Source organism: Palaemon carinicauda, chromosome 2 (genome assembly GCF_036898095.1).
Source record: "Palaemon carinicauda isolate YSFRI2023 chromosome 2, ASM3689809v2, whole genome shotgun sequence".
Lineage (NCBI taxonomy): Eukaryota > Metazoa > Arthropoda > Malacostraca > Decapoda > Palaemonidae > Palaemon > Palaemon carinicauda.
This window is the reverse complement of record NC_090726.1, coordinates 111,236,462-111,253,961: the sequence shown is the minus strand read 5'-3', so window position 1 is coordinate 111,253,961 and position 17,500 is coordinate 111,236,462. Positions and strand designations below refer to the sequence as shown.

Below are 17,500 nucleotides of genomic sequence, written 5' to 3'. Positions count from 1 at the left end.
CGTTGACCACCAAACGCAAGGAAACTGTTACTCAAGGTTACAAGAACTCAACACAGGCATTCTAGTGAAGGGGGCGTTCTCGACGGCCTCTTTCTTCAAATGTCTCTAACAGGGTCTCTGGTTTTTCTTTACTAAGAAGAATCTTAGTTCAATTTGGCTTCTAACACCCTGGGGCTAACAGTTTCATACTTAATAGAAATTAATTCTACGATCATCACAAATACTTCATCTTATCAATATTTCACAATCAAGATTTACATGAATTGTGTATTTCACTAATGTTATACGTCAAGCCGGGTTACTATTTTGTGCCTTAACCAGAACACCTATTGAATAAACCTATACTCTTCAAGAATTAATAATAAATAATTAAAAATTTTATGTTAATATCATAGACTGAGAGAGAGAGAGAGAGAGAGAGAGAGAGAGAGAGAGAGAGAGAGAGAGAGAGAGAGAGAGAGAGAGAGAGAGAGAGAGAGCAATAAAACTTACGGAAGTAATCACTGCTACTACTAGCCAAATTCGCATGTCCAAAAATAAATTGTTGCACTTTCTTTACCCGCAACTATAATCATTCCTCTACGATATATAGAATAACACCCTATATAACATAAGTCTAATGAAGTTCTACTTATGAATATGAAGGCTTCCTATTTCAAGAGTTTATGTCCCAAACTCCCAGCATATCATTAAATAAACAACCCCCCTTCATTAACTAGAATAAAAATTATTAAGGTACAGTGAAAATTTTTCTTTCATATTAAAAAAAAAATTATTGTCATAATCAACTATCGGTTAGTACTGATCGTATCAGCAGTGCGAGGCCTTCTCACAAATTCATCGAAACAACATTTAAAACAAACTTAAACAAGACACATGATGCATATCACAATAATGTTCTCGAACCCAAACCTTATCTCCAACGTCAACCGTACGAGCTTCCCCAAATTCACCAAAGATAACTGCGTAGTTCTTAAGGATCTTCGATGTTACACTCATATTTCTCTATGCAGATTAATGAAGATCACATGCTAAGCGAAATAATGAAAAAGTCATAAAATTAGTTCCCGAGAGAGAGAGAGAGAGAGAGAGAGAGAGAGAGAGAGAGAGAGAGAGAGAGAGAGAGTTGAATTTTAGAGAACAAACTTGAGAAAAAGGATTTAGAGGCTATTCATTACAGATAAGAAAATATCTTCATCTAGGTTAGATACCTCGGTGATAAACTGAGAATACTGTACCATCTCAACAGAAAAATAATTTATATGGAAATTTTGTTTGGTACAAAAATGCTGAGACATCATTTCAAATTTACAGTATGGGAGTACAAGACCACATCGAGAAGACATGTCTCCGAGGGAGAGTTTTTTTCAGCCAACTAATAATTATCAAGACTGAAATTGTAGGCAAGAGTAAGCAAAACTGGACAGGAATGAGATTTAATCCACGAAATCGTCAAATGCAATAAACACGGGCAGGCATGCGGCATTTTTTATCCTAACTGAAGAGCAGAGAAAACTAACCATACAAAGGCAGCTTACATCACTAGAGAAAACAAGAGAAAAACAGTAAGCCTTAACTCGATGCTTTTCGACCAACATTTTCTATTTAAAGGATTTTTAGAATATACACACATTCCGAGATCAAGTTTATATAATTTACAAAAGGAAAATTATTCGTCAGTTGATAAGACAGTTGAAGACGTCAGCCTTACAACCGAACATATCACAAAAATAGAGTCGAGATAGAAATCCAATATCCTTGACAAAATAATGTGAAAAATTTACGATTCTAATTAATTTCGAATAAAAGAAAATCGGAAATGCTAAAAGAAGGCCTCGAAGGGGGAAAGGGGGTGCCTTCCGTTGTGGCTTTTTACGCCATGATACATGGCAGGTGTTTCAAGTAATTTTCTCGCATCACGTCACTCATACAATGATCCATCCAGAACCCAGAATTAGAGATAAGATTACAGGCACAATTATGGTGTGTGTGTATATATATATATATATATATATATATATATATATATATATATATATATATATATATATATATATATATATATATTTCCAGACAAAGGCCTCAGACATGACCTTCCACTCCCGTCTGTTTATGGTCTTTCTATGCCAGTCTACACAAGCAAATATTCTTAGCTCGTCAATCTATCGTCTTTTCTTCCTTCCCTTGCTTCTTTTGCAATCTAAAGAAACCCATTCTGTTATTCTTAATGTCACTCTATTATGTCATTCTCATTATATGCCCTGACCATATCGCTTTTTTTACATGTTAAAATATCCTTGACTTTCGTTTGCTCTCATAATGTTGCTCTTTTTCTTTCTTTTAGTGTTATTCCCATCATTATTCTATCAATAGCTCTTTGAGTTGTAACTAGTTTATATTCTAAGGCTTTAGTAAAGCTCCAAGTTTCTGGTTCACAACTTAATATTGGTAGGCCTATCTGATTAAATAACTTTCTTTTTAAAGAAAGTGGCATTTAACATTTCAAATTCTCATTTTGTTTACCAAAAGCTCTACATACCATGCTTATCCTCCTTTTGTCTGGGAAATACTTACTGTTTGTCCTAATTACGTATATCCTTTAACAATCGCTAGAAGTTCATTCATAACCATTCTTTACTGTCTCCCTGCTTTTACATTGAACATTATCTTAGTTTTACACATACTCATTTTCCATCCTACATTTCTGCTTTCTCTATTCAAATCTTCTATCATCTTTTGAAATTCCTCCCACAATTCACTAAACAGAATTATGTCATTTGCAAATATTCAGTTGATAAGGTATTCCCCATTAATATAAATTCCTACAACTTGGTTGAGTAATATCCGGATGAGCAACTTGGTGGAGTAATAAACCGTGCCAGGCGGTATATCTTAGCAATCCATGTTTGCCCATAAAATAATGAGAGCTTTGGGTGTGAAGGAAATGAACCCCTAAATCTCGATGAAGTCACTGGCAGCTGGGTGACGGATTGAGTTTAAGGTGATGAGAGAAAGTGTCTCTTCGGCTTTTACTCCTGATGCCAGGCGGTTGATCTTATTAGAATTAGTATGGACCAGCAGGGGTTACTTGCCTTAGTTAGATAGGCACTGTGCATGACAAGGAACTGGCTATCCTTTGCTGTATCTAGCCAATGAATCCTCTATGGATTTAGTCAATCATGAAAAGAGAAAATGACAGAATGGCCGCCAGTTCCAGGCGTAGCAGGGTGCTAAGAATCTCCCGGTTTATAAATACTAAAGAAAATAGGTAAATAGAATGTTAGAACCATGAATCAGATTGGGAAGTTAAAGCAAGTGGAGAGCAAATTTATGAAATATAGTTTGGATATCTTGGCCATAAGTGAAACACAATGTAAAGGGATTGGTAAGCAAACTTCAAACCAAGGCAATATATATATCTACTCAGGAAGATCAGATAGAGTTGGAAGATAAGGGGTAGGAATAATGATGGTAACAAGAGCAGAAAAGGAATTAATGGAGTGAAGGGCTGTAAATAGTAGATTGTTACTAGCAAAGTTCAAATCCAAGCAGAGCAATATGAGTATTATAGTTTGCTATGCCCAAACAAATGGTTCCCATGAAGAAAGGAAAGATGAATACTATGATGAATTGCAGAGGGTTAATAGATGAGATCCCTGAGAAAGGTATGAAAATTGAGATTGGCAACTTCAATGCTAAAGATGGAAGAAATAATCAAGGGATAGAGAATATGATGGGTGTCGAGGGTCTTGGCGAAGTTGCAAATGAAAATGGAGCACATTTCATAAGGTTCTGTTCAGCAAACAATCTTGTCATTGGAGGTACACTTTTTAAACACAAACATTCAAAAATATACATGGACTTCACCATGTGGTATATAAAAAATCAGATAGATCATATTGCCATTAATAAAGAGAGAAGCAGGACTCTCCGAAATGTAAGAAGCTATAGAGGTGCAGATACTGGTAGTGATCACCAGCTCCTTATTGCCACATTGAAATTAAAACTGAAAGCACCAAAAAGAAAGATAGATAGAATACCTAGGTTTGATACAATTAAGCTTTTAGAAGAAGGGCACAGAGAAACTTTTCCAATTGAATGTAGGAATCGACTTGCAGTCTTAGAAACTTGGAGAGACGAAAAACAGACAATTAATGAAGAATGGTGTGATATTAAGAACATATATCAGTCAGACGGTGGTGAAGTCTTGGGATACGCAATTACAAGGAGAAAGCCATGATTATCAAATGATACTTGGGATACTATAAAAAGGAGACAAAGACAGAAATTGATTGTTGAAAAATTTCGAGGAATTAATGAAAATTACTAGGTAAAGCATGCTAAGTATTCCAGTATTGACAGTGAGGTCAAAAGAAAAGCCAGGAATGATTGGAGAAAGTTTTTAAACAGTAAAGCAGCTGAGGCTGACAAAGCTATGAATTCAGGAACTAGCTATGGTGTAAGAATGGCTCATAGAATTATTAATGAAATCTCGACTAGGGCAAAGAAGAAGAAGCATATACCCATAAAAAGAGAGATGGTTCTGTTATAGCAACAGAAGATGAAGAAAGACAATGTTAGATGGAACACTTTTGTGAGGTTATGAATAGATATGAAGGGAATAATTTGATTGATATACCTGAAGTTGATGAAGACCTCGATGTTCCCATGAATGAATAATATGAGTTTCAAGTCGAAGCTGTCCTAAAAAAACTAAAGAGATGGAAAGCCCCTGGATACAATGGAATGGAATAACTGCCGAGATGTTACCGACAGAAAATAAAGTGACTATCAGACTATCTACAAGATTATTTTGTAGAATGTGGCATGAAGAGGTAAAACCTGATGAATGGGAGTTACGAGTGTTGGTGAAAAAAAAAAAAAAAAAAAAATGGAGACCTGATTGATTGCAATAATAACAAGAGGCATAACACTTATGTCAGTTCTGGATTGGTGATAGGAATTTAACAACAGACCTAGAGTATGCTGATGGTGCTATCTTTGTTAGCCGAACACCACAGAGTTTGCAATGCTTGTTTACCCGAATGCATGAAATATCACACGAGGTTGGGCTGAAGATAAATAGAAGAAAGACAGAGATGATGAGAATGGAGTATGCAATGGAAGATGAAATATCATTGGAAGGAGAAGGGATTAATGAGGTAGAACCATTGAAGTAATTAGAAACTATGATCTCCAATACAGGGTCTTTAGAACTACAGTTTAGTGAAAGATTAAAAAAAGCAACTCAGACAATGGCTAGGTTAAGTAAAATTTGAAAATCAAATCGCCAGAAATTGCATATAAAAAACAGACCATATATCAATTTAGTGAGATCAGTGTTACTCTATGGATATGAGTCATGGTATGACAATGAAACAATCTCCAATAGATTTAGTAGATTTGAGAACAAAGCCCTCAGAAGGATATTGGAAGTTAAATGGCAGGAAAGGATTAGAAATGAAACTAATAGAGAGATTACTCGAGTGCCATATGTAGATGAGTTCATGATGAGGGGTAAATGGAGATTGTTTGGGCATGCTCTTTGCACTCCACAAGAGAGATTAGTTCACAAGGCCCTAGAAGAGTTGACACACCCAGGGCTACATGGCTGGGGACTATGAAGAGCGAAGCAGGAGATGATGAATGGAGAAGTATTGAATTAAAAGCTCAAGATAGAGACAAATGGAAAAATCTAACTGAGGCCCTTTGCGTCAATAAGCGTGGGAGGAGATGATGATGATGATTTAATTTTTAAAAACTTCTTAGCACCCTGTGAATAATCTAGGAGAGATGAGGTCTCATTGTCTAATTGCTTACTCAATTGCAATTTTCTCACTATCTTCATGTAGTTTAAATTGATGAACTTCCTGTATAGATATATTCAAGGATTCTCACATAAGATTCACCTATTCCTTGTATTTAAAGCGATTTCATTACTGCTGAAGTTTTGAGAGAATCAAAAGCTTTCTCATATTCTATAAATACCATACATAGAGGTTTGTTATATTCTGTCGATTTTTTCAATTAGCTGGCTTATTGTATGGATATGGTCAGTTGTTGAATACCTACTTCTATTTATTTATATGATGCAATGTATCTCTTCCCTATGATCAAATGAGCTTTCAGCAGATTTGATGTACAAAAATACATTAACATCGATTTGTTTAAACGTTATTTCAAATGGATGGTTAATGGAGGTATATGTTTATGAAAATCTATATATATTATATATTAAATTTTTTTCATAAATAAAAGTCTTCAATGCTGTCTTGAACTTCGCCAGTGTCTCAATGTTTCTAATATCAGCTGGTAAGCCGTTCCATAGTCTCGGTGCAACCTTATAGAAAGCTCTATTACCACACATTTTGCATTTTGTCTCGAGAACATGAAGCAAATATTTACAGTTTATTCTTGAATTCCTTTCGGAGCCATATGGTGTTAATAGTTCAAACAGGTATTTCTGAGCAAACCCATTCATAGCCTTATAAGTTATCAATAGATACTTCAATTAAATTCTTGCTTAAATGGGTAACCAATGAAGTAATTTTCAATTTTAGGTAATCGGATACATGATCATGTTTCTGTAGTTCAAGTAATATGTGAACAACGGTATTTTGAATATGTTGAAACCTGTACTTTCGAGACTAGTATTGCCATATGGCAACGCATTTCAAACGAGATGAAATAAATGCATGTATCAAAGTCTCCTTCGATTTCCTGTCTAAATATTTTCTAATTTGTCCTATATTTTGCAAATGAAAATGGGCTTAACTGCACAGTGTCTATTTGAATGTGTATGAAAAGATTTTTATCTTTTATACCACCAATATTTCTAGCAGATCGGGTATTTGAAACATCCTAAGAACTAATTCATAGTGATGTAATTGATACTTTAAACATTTTGCTACTTTCTTCCAATTTACCAAAACTTCAGTTTTTTCATCAATCAATTTGAAATTGTCTAAGTTCATTCATTCTTTGATATCAAATATATATATATATATATATATATATATATATATATATATATATATATATATATATATATATATATATATATATATATATATATATATATATATATACTGACATTCATCGCATTCCACTATCTGCTGCTAATAGTTTAACTGGCTTAAATGACAAATACTACGGAGTACCATCAATATACAAAGGAAAATTTTGAGTTGATGTTTACGGATGATGTCTTCCAACGGTGCAGAATACATAGTAAACTGGATAGAACCAAGGACAGACCCTTGAGGTACACCACAACTGAGGTGGTGGTTATGTGAGTTTTCTCTCCATTTAGAGTAACTATTTTATTTCTGTTTTGTAGATATGATATAAATCAACTGAGTGTTGTGCCAGTAATTCCAAAAGGTTGTAGTCTTTTAATGAGTAAATTTGTGGTCTACAGCAATTACCCCACGTCACTAACATTACTTACGATTTTCTTACATACAGATTCTGAGGCAAGTCCAAAACTCTAAAGCCACAATGATTATTAGGAGAGACAGAACTTAACCATTCACGAAGCACAAAAGAGGCATTTATATCATCTTGAATCTTAGCCGTAACGGTAGGAAGACAATCCAAGATAAAATCATCCAAGTCCGGATTCCGGTCAAGGAAACGAAGTTTTAATCAGTTTATTTCCTTATTTCTTTTCCTCATTGGGCTATTTTTCCCTGTTAGAGCCCTTGAGCTTATAGCATCCTGCTTTTCCAACTACGTTGTAGCTTAGCAAACCTCCGCCGTAGCAGCTTGTTTCTCGACCTTGACCTTTGACCAAAATATGTATTAATTGGCGTAGATTTTCATACACTCTAATATGAACCAAGTTTCAAGTCATGTGACAAGGTTGTCCAAACTTACGGCTGATTATGTGATATGGACATATTGTTCGTCCGTGACCTTGACATTTGACTGTCAAAAATTTAATCCTTCCCAGCTTTTTACATAACACTATAAAATCCCTGCAAGTTTCATTACTTTACTATTAAAATTGTGGCTGCATGGTTGATGACCGGAATTTGACCTTTTGCCTGACCTTAACCTTGGAGGACTTTACCTTAACATGTATTAATGGGCGTGGATTTTCATACACTCTAATATGAACCATGTTTGAAGTCCATGTGACAAGGATGTCCAAACTTATGGCTGATTATGTGATATAAGCATTTTGCTCGTCTGTGACCTTGACCTATGACCTCAAATTTGATGATTTTCAGCTCTTTACATAAGTTTAAAATCTATGCAAGTTTCATTACTTTGCCAGTAAAATTGTCGCCGAATAGTTGATGATTGAAATTTGACCTTTTGCTTGACCTTGACCTTGGACTCAACCTTAACCTTTATGTGTAATAATTGGCGTGAATTTTCATACACTCTAATATGAACCAAGTTTGAAGTCCTTGTGACAAGGATGTACAACTTATGTCTGAGTACATGATATGGACGTTATGCTCATCTATGGCCTTGACCTTTGACCTTCCCAAATCTAATAATTTCAGTTCTTTCCATAAGTTTAAAATCCCTGCAAGTTTCATTACTTGACGATTAGAAATGTGGCCGAATGGTTGATGGCTGAAATTTGACCTTTAGCTTGACCTTGGACTCAACTTTGACCTTCACATGTATTAATTGGCGTGAATTTTCCTACACTCTAATATGAACCAAGTTTGAAGTCTTTGTGACAAGAATGTACAAAATTATGTCTGATTATGTGATATGGAGGCTTTGCTCGTCTGTGGCCTTGACCTTTCACCTTCCCAAATTTAATCATTTCAGCTCTTTCCATAATTTTAAAATCCCTGCAAGCTTCATTACTTTACGACTAAAATTGTGGGCTGGAAGGTGTTCACTAACAAACACACCAACACAAACAGGGGGTAAAACATAACCTCCTTTAACTTCGTTGGAGGAGGTAGTAGTAGTAGTATTAGTAGTAATAATAATAATAATAATAATAATAATAATAATAATAATAATAACAATAAAAATAATAATAACAATAAAAATAATAATAATAATAATAATAATAATAATAATAATAATAATACGTTTCGTTGAATACAATGGCTGTATCAGTGGCATTAATTCTATATTCTATCTTCTATAATAATAACAACAACAACAACAATAATAATAATAATAATAATAATAATAATAATAATAATAATAATAATAATACAACGTACTTAAAATTTAAGGCGCTCTATAAGGTTCAGTGAAATTTTTGAAATTTACATACGAAGTTAAACAAAGTTAAGTAGATTACTATAATTTCTGTTTTGCTGTATATTTTGCAAACTTGTTCTGCGTATACAAATTTGAAGATCTGAAGATGGCTGCTCGTATAGGTCAAATGAACAATATACATGACTTCTTTACTTAGTTCTCCAGATAATGAATGACGTTCTATAGGAATAGTTTGATAATCCAAATTATGGGGCATGAAGTTGAATTCTAACAAAACTCAAAGTATGATATTAAGTAGATCAAGGACAGTGGCTCCTCAACATCCGAATCACAGCATTGATAATGTTTCTTTAACATTGTATGACACTCTTAGAATTTTAGGAGTGATTCTCGACGGCAAATTTACTTTTGCGAAACACATTAAGTCCGTGACTTCTTCAATTGCACAAAGAATTGCCGTATTGAGAAAGTCTCTCAAGATTTTTGGTGATCGATCTCTTCTGAAGTGTTTTAATTCTTTCATCATACCTTGTTTCGAGTACTGTTCTCCTGTCTGGTCTTCAGATACTGATTCTCATCTTAATTTGTTGGACAGGAACTTACGGTCGATTAAATTTCTTATTCTTGATCTAGATATTAATCTCTGGCACCGTCATTCAATTAGTTCATTATGCATGTTGCATAAGATTTTTCATAATTCTGACCTTCCTTTACATTTAGATCTTCCCGGAAAGTTCAATCCTGTTCGTAATGCTAGGCACGCAGTTAATTCTAATAGTCAGGCCTTCTCCATCATGAGGCTCTATACTACACAGTATTCTAGAAGTTTTATTCCATCTGTGACAAGTTTTGGAATGACCTTCCTAATCGGGAGGTTGAATCAGTAGAACTTCAAAAGTTCAAACTTGCACCAAATATTTCTATGTTGAACAGGCTACCATTAGTCCCTTTTATAGTTTTGTATATGAATTATGTTTTAATGTTATTAATGTTTTCTTTTAAATATTTTATTTCAATTATTCATTACTTCTTATATCGTTTATTTCCTTATTTCCTTTTCTCGCTGGCCTATTTTTCCCTGTTGGAGCCCTTGGGCTTATAGTAACTTGATTTTGCTACTAGGGTTGTAGCTTAGCTAGTTATAATGATATTAATAATAATTGGATTTTTCTATGAAAACAACGCAGTTTAATTTAAAATTAGATTGAAGGCAAAACAGATTCATAACTTTTCATTTACGAAGATTTCCACGGAACTGTAAAATTCATTTCCCGTAAAAGAGAGAGATGGAAGAAATTCGATAATAATTCATATTCAGTAATCTCTTGAAACATAGCGATACAGAGAACAGGCAATATCAAAATCCTCGCATATTGTACAATATAAATAAAAATTAAAGTTAAATTTGGAGAGGATAGGGTGCATTATTATTATTATTATTATTATTATTATTATTATTATTATTATTATTATTATTATTATTATAGTAATAAGGATAAGAACAACACAAATAATAATAATAATAATAATAATAATGATGATGATGATGATGATAATAATAGCATAATAAGAACACTAATAATAATAATAATAATAATAATAACAATAATAATAATAATAATAATAATAACAATAATAATAATATTAATTACAAAGAACTCCAAACAGACTTGTTCCTCACCTCGTGTTCCCTACATATTACTGCAGGAAGTATAGAATTGCACTGTGGTACCTCTACTATAGGAAGAAATATATTAAACTAACACCAAAACGCGCATGCGTTCGCATACACACATACACACACAATATATATATATATATATATATATATATATATATATATATATATATATATATATATATATATATATATATATACATATATATATATATATACACACTTATCAAATAAGGTCCCAAATTTTCCCATCTACTCAGTAAGGATCAGCAATTTAACTTTTCGATTGTCGAGTAAAGACATTAGAGTTCCCTCTCAGCTCTTAATTTCCCTGTCTCCAACCTTCCTACTTTCAAGACGCAACATAAATTTCACCATTCCATATTTTCCTGCACTCCCATGCTAATAAGAATTGCTTAAATGTTGGAACTAAATGGAACCCTATTGAAAAAAAAAAAAAAAAAATCTCCTTTCCCACGAGAAGATATCAATATGTCGTGGAATGTCAAGGGACAGCGGACTCCTTGCTCTAACCAGGATATTCTCCATTGATTCATTAACACCATCTGACATCATGACATCCTTTTTCGACAAGCGCGAGCAGCACACACACGCACACTTTGAAATGGTGACATCGATAAAACTGGACAGTTAAAGGACAGTTCAGGTGGAAACCTGTTCTATGTTATATGCAGTTTGTTGGGAAATTCATATCAAGTGCAAAGAACGCCAAGCTAGAAATTGAAAAAATCATCACTGTGTGTATGAGAGAGAGAGAGAGAGAGAGAGAGAGAGAGAGAGAGAGAGAGAGAGAGAGAGAGAATCACTTCCTTGCTCATAAGAAAAGTCCTAGCATTTGTGCTATGTGGGAACACGCATACCCTTTACCCCGCACATTAGCTTAAGTTTCAACTCACTACCAGTCCACCCTCAGTCAACAAGACCAGCATGCCCATGCCAAGGCTCGTCCTCGGCCGCTCTTCAACAACCAGGGGCCCAGACCCCCTTCCTCCAGTGCAAAGGAACAGGATATCTCTCTCTCTCTCTCTCTCTCTCTCTCTCTCTCTCTCTCTCTCTCTCTCTCTCTCTCTCTCTCTCTCTCTCTCTCTGGTTCTTTACACAGCTCTTCCATTAAATATCGAAGTATACACTGGCATTTTCAATAGCCTACTGGGCAGTGATTTCTGATGTACCTATTTCTTACTAACATGTTTAAATGCATAACAGAAAGCGTTCATGTACAGATAAAGCTTTTGCCAATTCTTTAATAGGGATTGTACTTTAATATTTAAAAGCAGTAAGATTTAAAAATAAAATATCCAAGCCTTTGTCAGTTTTCTTACAAGGATGGCTTTGAAAAGATATGAAATACTCTTTAATACCAAGTAACATGCCAACTTGTACATTATCAAGGCTGTTTCCTCTATAGAATCGAATGAACAGTACAATCAAGGACCAGGGATTATTTATTTCTTACTTAAAATAAAAGACAAAAATGTTTAACTGCTTATTTCAACCCATAAACCTGCAATTAATTTTCATTGTCATTCTTTCTGCAAGGGCATTCAAAACTACACAATTACCTTAACCAGTGTACAGCTAATTCCAGGCCTTAAGACACAAATCTATGTTCCTATAACTCTCTAACATAACACAAGAACCACTAGTCAAAACACACAGGACTTCAAATCTGTATGAAACAAGTGCTCGCAGAGTTGGATATTCATCTCAACTCTAATTTAAAATTATCACGCAAGTTTGCAAGTTACTTTGGATGTGACGAGGGAATGTTCATGAAAATCAACTGCTACTAACTTAAGAAAAATAAGTTTACTTTACAAACTAAATTAAAATATGAAACGCAATATGTATAAATGCCATATATATATATTAATATATATATATATATATATATATATATATATATATATATATAATGTATATATATATATATATATATATATATATATATATATATATATATATAAAAGCAGGTGTAATGCATGTTTAGCTATGAGACATTTGTCTACAAAATAATGCAGAGTAACTATGCATAAAATATATGTAGGCAATGGGCAACTTCTCAGCCGATGCCTTCTATATATTTAACTGAATGTCACGCCGCCAATTTTTTTAGAACAATGCGCTTGAGAGAGAAAGAGAGAGAGAGAGAGAGAGAGAGAGAGAGAGAGAGAGAGAGAGAGAGAGAGAGAGAGAGAGATGGAGAGAGAGAGAGAGAGAGAAACTCTAAACTGTTTATCAACGTCACAGGATACGGCGCAAGTCAACATGACTTTTTTCCGGTCGAATATTCCCTCCTATTCGAACGCCCTGTTTGCCATGCTATTATAGCTGATTTCACTTGGCCATATAAATCCTTTGTGAAATAAGAGATTTCATCGAGAAACTAAAAATGTAAATCAGGACTAAATGAATTTACAACCAAAACTATTTACTCACATGCCACACTATATGGGCTATAAATTGATGCTGCCAAATTATTAATTATAGCAAAGAAACAAAAAATGAAAATTGATGCTTCATCAGAACGACTGGGATTTTTATGACTCATGAAAGAGGCCTTCCGGAATCTTTCTCTTTCCGGAATCTGTCCGTCTTCTGACGGGCCTCGTTTTCAGCCTGACCGCCTAGCCCTGCAAGTCTAATAAATTTGGTGAAACCTAGTACACTGTACAGAAACTGAATCTCATAACTATACAGTCCCCTCTTGTACTGTATATTTTTAGGAGTGCATTTCTTATGAAATGAGATTTAGGTCAAGTGTTCTTAATTACTTTAATCAGATAGCATTTCATTTTTATGGGTTTATCAGTTTATCTCTTCTTTTTCTTCGTAAAAGACTTTGTTGCAGGGAACTCCTGCTTATGAAATTTTTTTATGAAAAATACAATATATATATTAACATTAGTCAACTGTTCATGATTGTTCTTTTGTTACATAATACTAAAGTTATAAATCCAAATGTTTTAAAATAAATTTCTTTATCTGGAATGCTGACATAATTGTTGGGTAAATAAAAAGCCATAAATTTTCAGTATTTTATTTCTACAAAATGGTAGTCAAATTTAATACAGCAAAATAAACTTGGAGAGAGAGAGAGAGAGAGAGAGAGAGAGAGAGAGAGAGAGAGAGAGAGAGAGAGAGAGAGAGAGAGAGAGATGTATTGAATTTTGCAACATCACCTGATACAACTTATCACATGCTCTCCATCTTTGGTAAGGGAGCCATGAAAAAGAAAGAATAACAGAAGTTACCCCAATAACATCAGTAATTATAATATTGCTAACATCAATCAACTAATTCTATTAAAACACAGATAAATCCGAGCAACCATTTCAATAAATTGCAATACTAGTCATGATAAAGCCTTTATACAACTTCATCAATAATAATAACAGTAATAAAATAAAATTGTATCAACATTTTCAAAGCCTAAGACTTAGTCGGAAATAAGACCAAACATGGAAGTTAGAGCTAACTCTAACTAAAAAAAAAAATAAAAGGCAAATTTAGATTTTCTATTACACTCCCCTCCCCAGGCCCCTACCAAACTAGCCATGTCGCTCACTCTCTTTCCATTCTTTAAAAAAAAAAAAAATAAAAATAAAAAAAAAACGTATAAAAAATGACCTTCAAACACCCAGCCTTTCGTGCATTTGGAGATCTGGGCAAAAACTTGCGCATACAGGTGTCCTATGTACCAAAGGCCGTCGGTGGTTGTACGCCATGGGCAAAAAAAAAAAAAGTGCTTGACGTCAAACTAGTTGGTCATATCTCTGATAATGTTAAATTTGACATACTCATGAGCGACTAACCACGACTTACGTGGCAATCTAGTTAAAGATTACTGCGTAGAACAATCAAATTGAAAAATAAAATGATAAATTACCAAGTTTTCTTCAATCACTAGGTTACACTTTGTACAAACTTAACTGTCATGCTTACTTTAGATGACAAAATGCCTGTAATAATTTTTCATTTTCTTTGGTAATAAAACTATAACGCAACTAGTTTGTAATGTAATCATTTAAAACCCATAGGAGTTAAACCAAATATTTTTTTCATTAACAAATATTTGTATGCAATTACTAGATTTTTTTTTCAAATCCTGGGAAATTGTGATCGCTAGCGGTCGCTGAATTTTTATAATTTCGATTATCGTTTAGTGTTATGAATATAAAAAAGGGAAAAGGGTAGAGTTCAAATAAGAAAAAGAAACAAAGAGCTTGTCATCTTGTATAATTATCAGCTTTGAAGTATAGATAAGATTATAGTGTTTTCCTAAGAAAGCTGATAACTCTCTTTTTAAGCTAATGATTGGGTATGTCTTCTTTTCAAGTCTTTTCGGTATTAAGGACTTGTTCGAGATAATGTTTCTAGGTTAGTAACCGATACAACCTTTAGGGCGTTACGTAATAAGAGAAGGAACTCGTCTCAAAGACAAATAGTGAGACACCCAAATTTCTAGTCTTGTCTTGAAAAGCATGAGATAGAAAAATAATGAAGGATTTCCTTCAGAAACCTTGAGGAAAATACTCCATACTGTCCTACTAATACTTAACCCTACCATACAGGCCCGGTGCTAGGGCACTGAAGCCAATCAGTTGGCGAAGGGGGGGGGGGGGGGGGACGCGTCGCATTACGTAAATCATGAAGAAAAATTAGGAGGCTTGAGAATCAAGAGGAATAAAAGGAAAAAGGAACGGGGGTATAGCAGAGGGCTAAATAACTGACTCTGCAAAGACACATAATATGCAACACAGAGAGAGAGAGAGAGAGAGAGAGAGAGAGAGGCTTAATCTCCTTCTAGAAGTGTGTGCAGATATTTTGTAGTCTCACTAAGCTCGTCTAAAAGAAAGTTGAAAATGCCTTGTCAGAAAGTGGCTCGTTTGTAACGAATGTATTGAACACCTACGAACGATAAAAGATGAGCTAGTGCAACAAATTCTTAACTGACAATCACACTTTCAGAGGCAAACTGAATGTCAAAAAAAAAAAGTATGTATGTTTATGTATACTGTAAACCTATGTATTACCAATTTCTACCACATTCATAAACATTCGTTGGCACAAAATAATGAATCAAATTAAAAATACACCCCCATTGTAAAAAAAGAAAAAAAAATAATATCCACATCAGCGTTTAGACATAAAGCTATAACGTATAAAATATCAGTTTGACTCAATCAGAAAATGGCATGAATTATAATAGTTGGCACCCACCAACCAACTGGAAAATCTAGTTACTCGAATTACTCGAGATTGAGGAAGATTAGGCTTTGAATTCAGTCACTAAGCAGTAGTCATAAAAGGAGATGATGATGATGATGATGAAGCAGTATTTAACGTTAAATCAAAATTTCAATCGGAGACACATTTGGCTTTCCACTTTTAATACAAAACTTCAACTGAAATCAAAATACGTCGAGGCCTTGTTCTAAACTCAAAGATACTAGGAAGTTATCTCATCACCTCGACATTAAAACGTTAACGTGCTTTCTGTGACATTTCCAAATACTAGGCTGGAGCAAACAATAGCTGATTTTAAAGAAGTCAAAGAAAGGGAGATGATCCTATTGTTACAAACGGAGTTTCCTGCCTTCAGAATTCGCGATATGCATGAGAAGTCAATCGGCTCCTTTCATTTTAGATTTGGATTAGCACAGAGAGAGAGAGAGAGAGAGAGAGAGAGAGAGAGAGAGAGAATAACTTTACTCAAGAAACGAGATCAGCTGGAAGAAAAAATTGCAAAGAAAATTTCTGGCTAACAATTTATAATTGGTGAAGCACCTTGACTTACAATCAAATTACTCGGATTTTACTATAATAAAATTGTTGTTTCTCAGGAGTGTAACATAAAGGGTGAAATGAATTACTTGAAAGGCAAAAGGTGTTTCCTTTTATATCGGATTTTGACAATTTATAAATTCGATCTTTGGCAAACTTGTAAACCTCTGTCATTAAACTATATGCTTGACCATTAAGCGAACGTTCCTATTCATGCCCGTAACCTATATCTTTTTCTTTACACGAAGGTGACTACAGTTGTTTTAATAGACTACTTAATGGAAACTAAGATTAATATAAACAAAAAGCTAAGGCAATGAAAATAGTTTTCCAAAGTCAACGGGAAACATAAATCTTTTATGTCAAGTTTATCTGTATACATTTTATGCAAAACGTAACAGCATCTGATTAAAAACGATACTATTAAATTTCCATTTCCCTTTAGGGGACAAAAAAAAATGACATTCGGCTTAGATCTCTAAAGACAATAATGCATGAATCCCGGACTGCGAATATAGACGCTACTTAATCGATACTAAAAGTAGAGAAGGGGACACTGGAATTGACTCAAGTTCATTGCTACTAACTAAAAATGACACTTGCGAATGGAAAACGAACAACGATAAAATGACTTATCACAAAAGAAAAGAGCCCGTGCCCCACATAAGTTGGACAATCGTAACCAAACCCTCACAAAAGAAAACACGACGCACACACACACACACAGAGAGAGAGAGAGAGAGAGAGAGAGAGAGAGAGTGAGAGAGAGAATCTAAAAATAAAAGTCACAGTTCAGTTCCCAACTTTTCC

General features: G+C 34.1%; 1 protein-coding gene across 2 annotated transcripts in view; it reads right to left on the bottom strand.

Moving 5' to 3' along the window:
- LOC137626417 (RNA polymerase II elongation factor ELL-like) overlaps positions 1-17,500 on the bottom strand; it is a 75,784-nt gene that overhangs the window by 45,918 nt on the left and 12,366 nt on the right. The gene's annotated exons all lie outside the window — the stretch shown is intronic.